This window comes from Oncorhynchus nerka, linkage group LG3 (genome assembly GCF_034236695.1).
Source record: "Oncorhynchus nerka isolate Pitt River linkage group LG3, Oner_Uvic_2.0, whole genome shotgun sequence".
NCBI classification, from domain to species: Eukaryota; Metazoa; Chordata; class Actinopteri; order Salmoniformes; family Salmonidae; genus Oncorhynchus; species Oncorhynchus nerka.
In genome coordinates, this window is record NC_088398.1 from 85,789,935 (window position 1) to 85,796,446 (window position 6,512).

The following is a 6,512-nucleotide window of genomic DNA, read 5'->3' on the forward strand; positions in this document are numbered from 1 at the left end:
CTCGGGCTGCAGATGGATCGGACACTGCTCCAACTGCAGGATAGGATAAAGTAATCCTTCTCCCCCCCCCCCCTTAAAAGACCTAGATGCACTATTGTAAAGTGGCTGTTCCACTGGATGTCATAAGGTGAAAGCACCAATTTGTAAGTCGCTCTGGATAAGAGCGTCTGCTAAATGACTTAAATGTAAATGTAACTGCAGATGGATAAGACACTCCTCCAACTGCAGATGGATAAGACACTCCTCCAACTGCAGATGGATAAGACACTTCTCCGGCTGCAGATGGATAAGACATTTCTCCGGCTGCAGATGGATAAGACACTTCTCCGGCTGCAGATGGATAAGACACTGTCTCCAACTGCAGATGGATAAGACACTGTTAGTCTCCGGCTGCAGATGGATAAGACACTTCTCCGTCGGCAGATGGATAAGACACTTCTCCAACTGCAGATGGATAAGACACTTCTCGGGCTGCAGATGGATCGGACACTGCTCCAACTGCAGGATAGGATAAAGTAATCCTTCTCTCCCCCTTAAAAGACCTAGATGCACTATTGTAAAGTGGCTGTTCCACTGGATGTCATAAGGTGAAAGCACCAATTTGTAAGTCGCTCTGGATAAGAGCGTCTGCTAAATGACTTAAATGTAAATGTAACTGCAGATGGATAAGACACTCCTCCAACTGCAGATGGATAAGACACTGCTCCAACTGCAGATGGATAAGACACTGCTCCAACTGCAGATGGATAAGACACTTCTCGGGCTGCAGATGGATCGGACACTGCTCCGACTGCAGATGGATAAGACACTGCTCCAACTGCAGATGGATAAGACACTGCTCCAACTGCAGATGGATCGGACACTGCTCCGACTGCAGATGCATGAGACACTGGAGCGATGACACAGACATGCAATATAATTTCCGAGTTGCTTTTCTGAAATACCAAAGGGATTACTGGCCATCGTCATGTGGCCGTGGTCTGCTCTGAGCAGCAGAGGGGGATGGGCAGCCACAACTGGGATGAAAAGATTCAATCGCTTAGAATATGAAAACACCCCAAGAGGGAGGGTATTAAAAGCCATTGACATTCTGCAGCAGAGCAGTCTGTCATCACAGTACAGCAGAGAGGGTTGGTGGCCGTTGAGACAGTCTGTTAGCATGTGGTCTGTCATCACAGTACAGCAGAGAGGGTTGGTGGCCGTTGAGACGGGCTGTTAGTATGTGGTCTGTCATCACAGTACAGCAGAGAGGGTTGGTGGCCGTTGAGACAGTCTGTTAGTATGTGGTCTGTCATCACAGTACAGCAGAGAGGGTTGGTGGCCGTTGAGACGGGCCGTTAGTATGTGGTCTGTCATCACAGTCGAGGCTTTATATAGGACGTGAGAGGAGGGCGTGTTTGAAAAGTTTTATAGCCCATGTCCCTTCACAGCCACTGATTGAACAGAGCCCTAACCTTATGAAAACCCAAGTCTCTCATTTGGAAGCTAAAATTACATTTAATCTCTTCACCAATCATTTTATATTCAAACATTTAAATTCAACAACAATTCCATGTGACTCCGATAACTACAATGTGCAGACTTTCCACTGTAGAGTTTATGTCATCTTATCATTGATGAGAATGTCTCAGATGACAACCGAACTGACATCCTATTCATTAAGTACCACTGCATATGTTCAACTGGTCGGATTACCAGAATATAGTTCATTTCCCCCCACCTTCTGATGTTCCCGGAATCTCTATGTTTAACCAAGGGGTTTTGCAAATGTCACATCAGTAGGGTAGAGAGAGGAAAAAGGAGGGAAGAGGTATTTATGACTGTCATAAACCAACCCCCAGGCCAAAGTCATGACACCAGCCAGGATGGGGCCTCTTGCTGCTGACACAGCTCTGCCTCAGTCTATGTAGGTTGACACAGCTCTGTCTCAGTCTATGTAGGTTCACAGCTCTGCCTCAGTCTATGTAGGTTCACAGCTCTGCCTCAGTCTATGTAGGTTCACAGCTCTGCCTCAGTCTATGTAGGTTGACACAGCTCTGCCTCAGTCTATGTAGGTTCACAGCTCTGCCTCAGTCTATGTAGGTTCACAGCTCTGCCTCAGTCTATGTAGGTTCACAGCTCTGCCTCAGTCTATGTAGGTTGACACAGCTCTGCCTCAGTCTATGTAGGTTCACAGCTCTGCCTCAGTCTATGTAGGTTCACAGCTCTGTTCCAACATCTAGTGGAAAGCCTTCCCAGAAGAGTGGAGGCTGTTATAGCAGCAATGTTCCAACATCTAGTGGAAAGCCTTCCCAGAAGAGTGGAGGCTGTTATAGCAGCAATGTTCCAACATCTAGTGGAAAGCCTTCCCAGAAGAGTGGAGGCTGTTATAGCAGCAATGTTCCTACATCTAGTGGAAAGCCTTCCCAGAAGAGTGGAGGCTGTTATAGCAGCAATGTTCCAACATCTAGTGGAAAGCCTTCCCAGAAGAGTGGAGGCTGTTATAGCAGCAATGTTCCAACATCTAGTGGAAAGCCTTCCCAGAAGAGTGGAGGCTGTTATAGCAGCAATGTTCCAACATCTAGTGGAAAGCCTTCCCAGAAGAGTGGAGGCTGTTATAGCAGCAATGTTCCAACATCTAGTGGAAAGCCTTCCCAGAAGAGTGGAGGCTGTTATAGCAGCAATGTTCCAGCATCTAGTGGAAAGCCTTCCCAGAAGAGTGGAGGCTGTTATAGCAGCAATGTTCCAGCATCTAGTGGAAAGCCTTCCCAGAAGAGTGGAGGCTGTTATAGCAGCAATGTTCCAACATCTAGTAGAAAGCCTTCCCAGAAGAGTGGAGGCTGTTATAGCAGCAATGTTCCAACATCTAGTAGAAAGCCTTCCCAGAAGAGTGGAGGCTGTTATAGCAGCAATGTTCCAACAACCAACTTCATGATAGGCCTAATGTTCACAATACTCTAACCAACTTCATGATAAGCCTAGAATGTGCAGACTGACATCTCATAATATTTACACCAACTTTAGAATGTGCAGACTGATACCTCATAATATTTACACCAACTTTAGAATGTGCAGACTGATACCTCATAATATTTACACCAACTTTAGAATGTGCAGACTGACATCTCATTATATTTACACCAACTTTAGAATGTGCAGACTGACACCTCATAATATTTACACCAACTTTAGAATGTGCAGACTGACATCTCATAATATTTACACCAACTTTAGAATGTGCAGACTGACATCTCATAATATTTACACCAACTTTAGAATGTGCAGACTGACACCTCATAATATTTACACCAACTTTAGAATGTGCAGACTGACATCTCATAATATTTACACCAACTTTAGAATGTGCAGACTGACATCTCATTATATTTACACCAACTTTAGAATGTGCAGACTGACACCTCATAATATTTACACCAACTTTAGAATGTGCAGACTGACATCTCATAATATTTACACCAACTTTAGAATGTGCAGACTGACACCTCATAATATTTACACCAACTTTAGAATGTGCAGACTGACATCTCATAATATTTACACCAACTTTAGAATGTGCAGACTGATACCTCATAATATTTACACCAACTTTAGAATGTGCAGACTGACATCTCATAATATTTACACCAACTTTAGAATGTGCAGACTGATACCTCATAATATTTACACCAACTTTAGAATGTGCAGACTGACACCTCATAATATTTACACCAACTTTAGAATGTGCAGACTGACACCTCATAATATTTACACCAACTTTAGAATGTGCAGACTGACACCTCATAATATTTACACCAACTTTAGAATGTGCAGACTGACACCTCATAATATTTACACCAACTTTAGAATGTGCAGACTGACATCTCATAATATTTACACCAACTTTAGAATGTGCAGACTGATACCTCATAATATTTACACCAACGTTAGAATGTGCAGACTGACACCTCATAATATTTACACCAACGTTAGAATGTGCAGACTGATACCTCATAATATTTACACCAACGTTAGAATGTGCAGACTGACATCTCATAATATTTACACCAACTTTAGAATGTGCAGACTGACATCTCATTATATTTACACCAACTTTAGAATGTGCAGACTGACATCTCATTATATTTACACCAACTTTAGAATGTGCAGACTGACACCTCATTATATTTACACCAACTTTAGAATGTGCAGACTGACATCTCATAATATTTACATACAGCTTTGTGATACCTTTGATATCGTTGGCTAGGAGAAACTCCCTAGAAAGGCAGGACTCTAGGAAGAAACCTAGAGAGGAACCAGGCTCTGAGGGGGGGCTAGGAGAAACTCCCTAGAAAGGCAGGACTCTAGGAAGAAACCTAGAGAGGAACCAGGCTCTGAGGGGGGGCTAGGAGAAACTCCTAGAAAGGCAGGACTCTAGGAAGAAACCTAGAGAGGAACCAGGCTCTGAGGGGGGCTAGGAGAAACTCCCTAGAAAGGCAGGAATCTAGGAAGAAACCTAGAGAGGAACCAGGCTCTGAGGGGGGGCTAGGAGAAACTCCCTAGAAAGGCAGGACTCTAGGAAGAAACCTAGAGAGGAACCAGGCTCTGAGGGGGGGCTAGGAGAAACTCCCTAGAAAGGCAGGACTCTAGGAAGAAACCTAGAGAGGAACCAGGCTCTGAGGGGGGGCTAGGAGAAACTCCCTAGAAAGGCAGGACTCTAGGAAGAAACCTAGAGAGGAACCAGGCTCTGAGGGGGCTAGGAGAAACTCCCTAGAAAGGCAGGACTCTAGGAAGAAACCAGGCTCTGAGGGGGGGCTAGGAGAAACTCCCTAGAAAGGCAGGACTCTAGGAAGAAACCTAGAGAGGAACCAGGCTCTGAGGGGGCTAGGAGAAACTCCCTAGAAAGGCAGGAATCTAGGAAGAAACCTAGAGAGGAACCAGGCTCTGAGGGGGGGCTAGGAGAAACTCCCTAGAAAGGCAGGAATCTAGGAAGAAACCTAGAGAGGAACCAGGCTCTGAGGGGGGGCTAGGAGAAACTCCCTAGAAAGGCAGGAATCTAGGAAGAAACCAGGCTCTGAGGGGGGGCTAGGAGAAACTCCCTAGAAAGGCGGTCAGTCCTCTTCTGGCTGTGCCGGGTGGAGATTATAACAGAACATGGCCAAGATGTTCAAATGTTCATAAATGACCAGCAGGGTCAAATAATAATAATCACAGTAGTTGTAGAGGTTGCAACAGGTCAGCACATCAGGAGTAAATGTCAGTTCGCTTTTCATAGCTGAGCATTCAGAGATCGAGGGAGGGAGGGAGGGGGAGAGAGGGAGAGAGGGAGAGAGAGAGAGAGAGTGTCAGAGCTACATAGCCACAGGCAGAAACTGCAGCAGCAGCACGACCAAGTGGACTGTGGGACAGCCTGGAGTCATCAGGCCAGGATGTCCTGAGGCATGGTCCTAGAGCTCAGATCCTCCAGTAGTGATAAGTCTATCTCTCCGTCTCCTTTCCCTCCAGAACGTATCTTTGAGGACCATGAGAACCTGGTGGACAGCCTTCTGAACTGGACCAGAGACAGCCAGAACAGACTGATGTTCATAGAACGCATCGAGAAGTACGCCCTCTTCAAGAACCCACAGGTGAGACAGACAACCACTGCATCATTGTTATGGAGGGCTACAGGTCTAGATGTAACATGGGTAGTTACAACCCTGTGTTATGGAGGGCTACAGGTCTAGATGTAACATGGGTAGTTACAACCCTGTGTTATGGAGGGCTACAGGTCTAGATGTAACATGGGTAGTTACAACCCTGTGTTATGGAGGGCTACAGGTCTAGATGTAACATGGGTAGTTACAACCCTGTGTTATGGAGGGCTACAGGTCTAGATGTAACATGGGTAGTTACAACCCTGTGTTATGGAGGGCTACAGGTCTAGATGTAACATGGGTAGTTACAACCCTGTGTTATGGAGGGCTACAGGTCTAGATGTAACATGGGTAGTTACAACCCTGTGTTATGGAGGGCTACAGGTCTAGATGTAACATGGGTAGTTACAACCCTGTGTTATGGAGGGCTACAGGTCTAGATGTAACATGGGTAGTTACAACCCTGTGTTATGGAGGGCTACAGGTCTAGATGTAACATGGGTAGTTACAACCCTGTGTTATGGAGGGCTACAGGTCTAGATGGAACATGGGTAGTTACAACCCTGTGTTATGGAGGGCTACAGGTCTAGATGGAACATGGGTAGTTACAACCCTGTGTTATGGAGGGCTACAGGTCTAGATGTAACATGGGTAGTTACAACCCTGTGTTATGGAGGGCTACAGGTCTAGATGGAACATGGGTAGTTACAAGCCTGTGTTATGGAGGGCTACAGGTCTAGATGTAACATGGGTAGTTACAACCCTGTGTTATGGAGGGCTACAGGTCTAGATGGAACATGGGTAGTTACAACCCTGTGTTATGGAGGGCTACAGGTCTAAATGGAACATGGGTAGTTACAAGCCTGTGTTATGGAGGGCTACAGGTCTAGATGTAAC

At 45.7% G+C, this 6,512-nt stretch overlaps 1 pseudogene; it reads left to right on the forward strand.

The window, feature by feature from the left end:
* LOC115116560 (ras-associated and pleckstrin homology domains-containing protein 1-like) overlaps nt 1–6,512 on the forward strand; it is a 216,643-nt pseudogene that overhangs the window by 169,494 nt on the left and 40,637 nt on the right.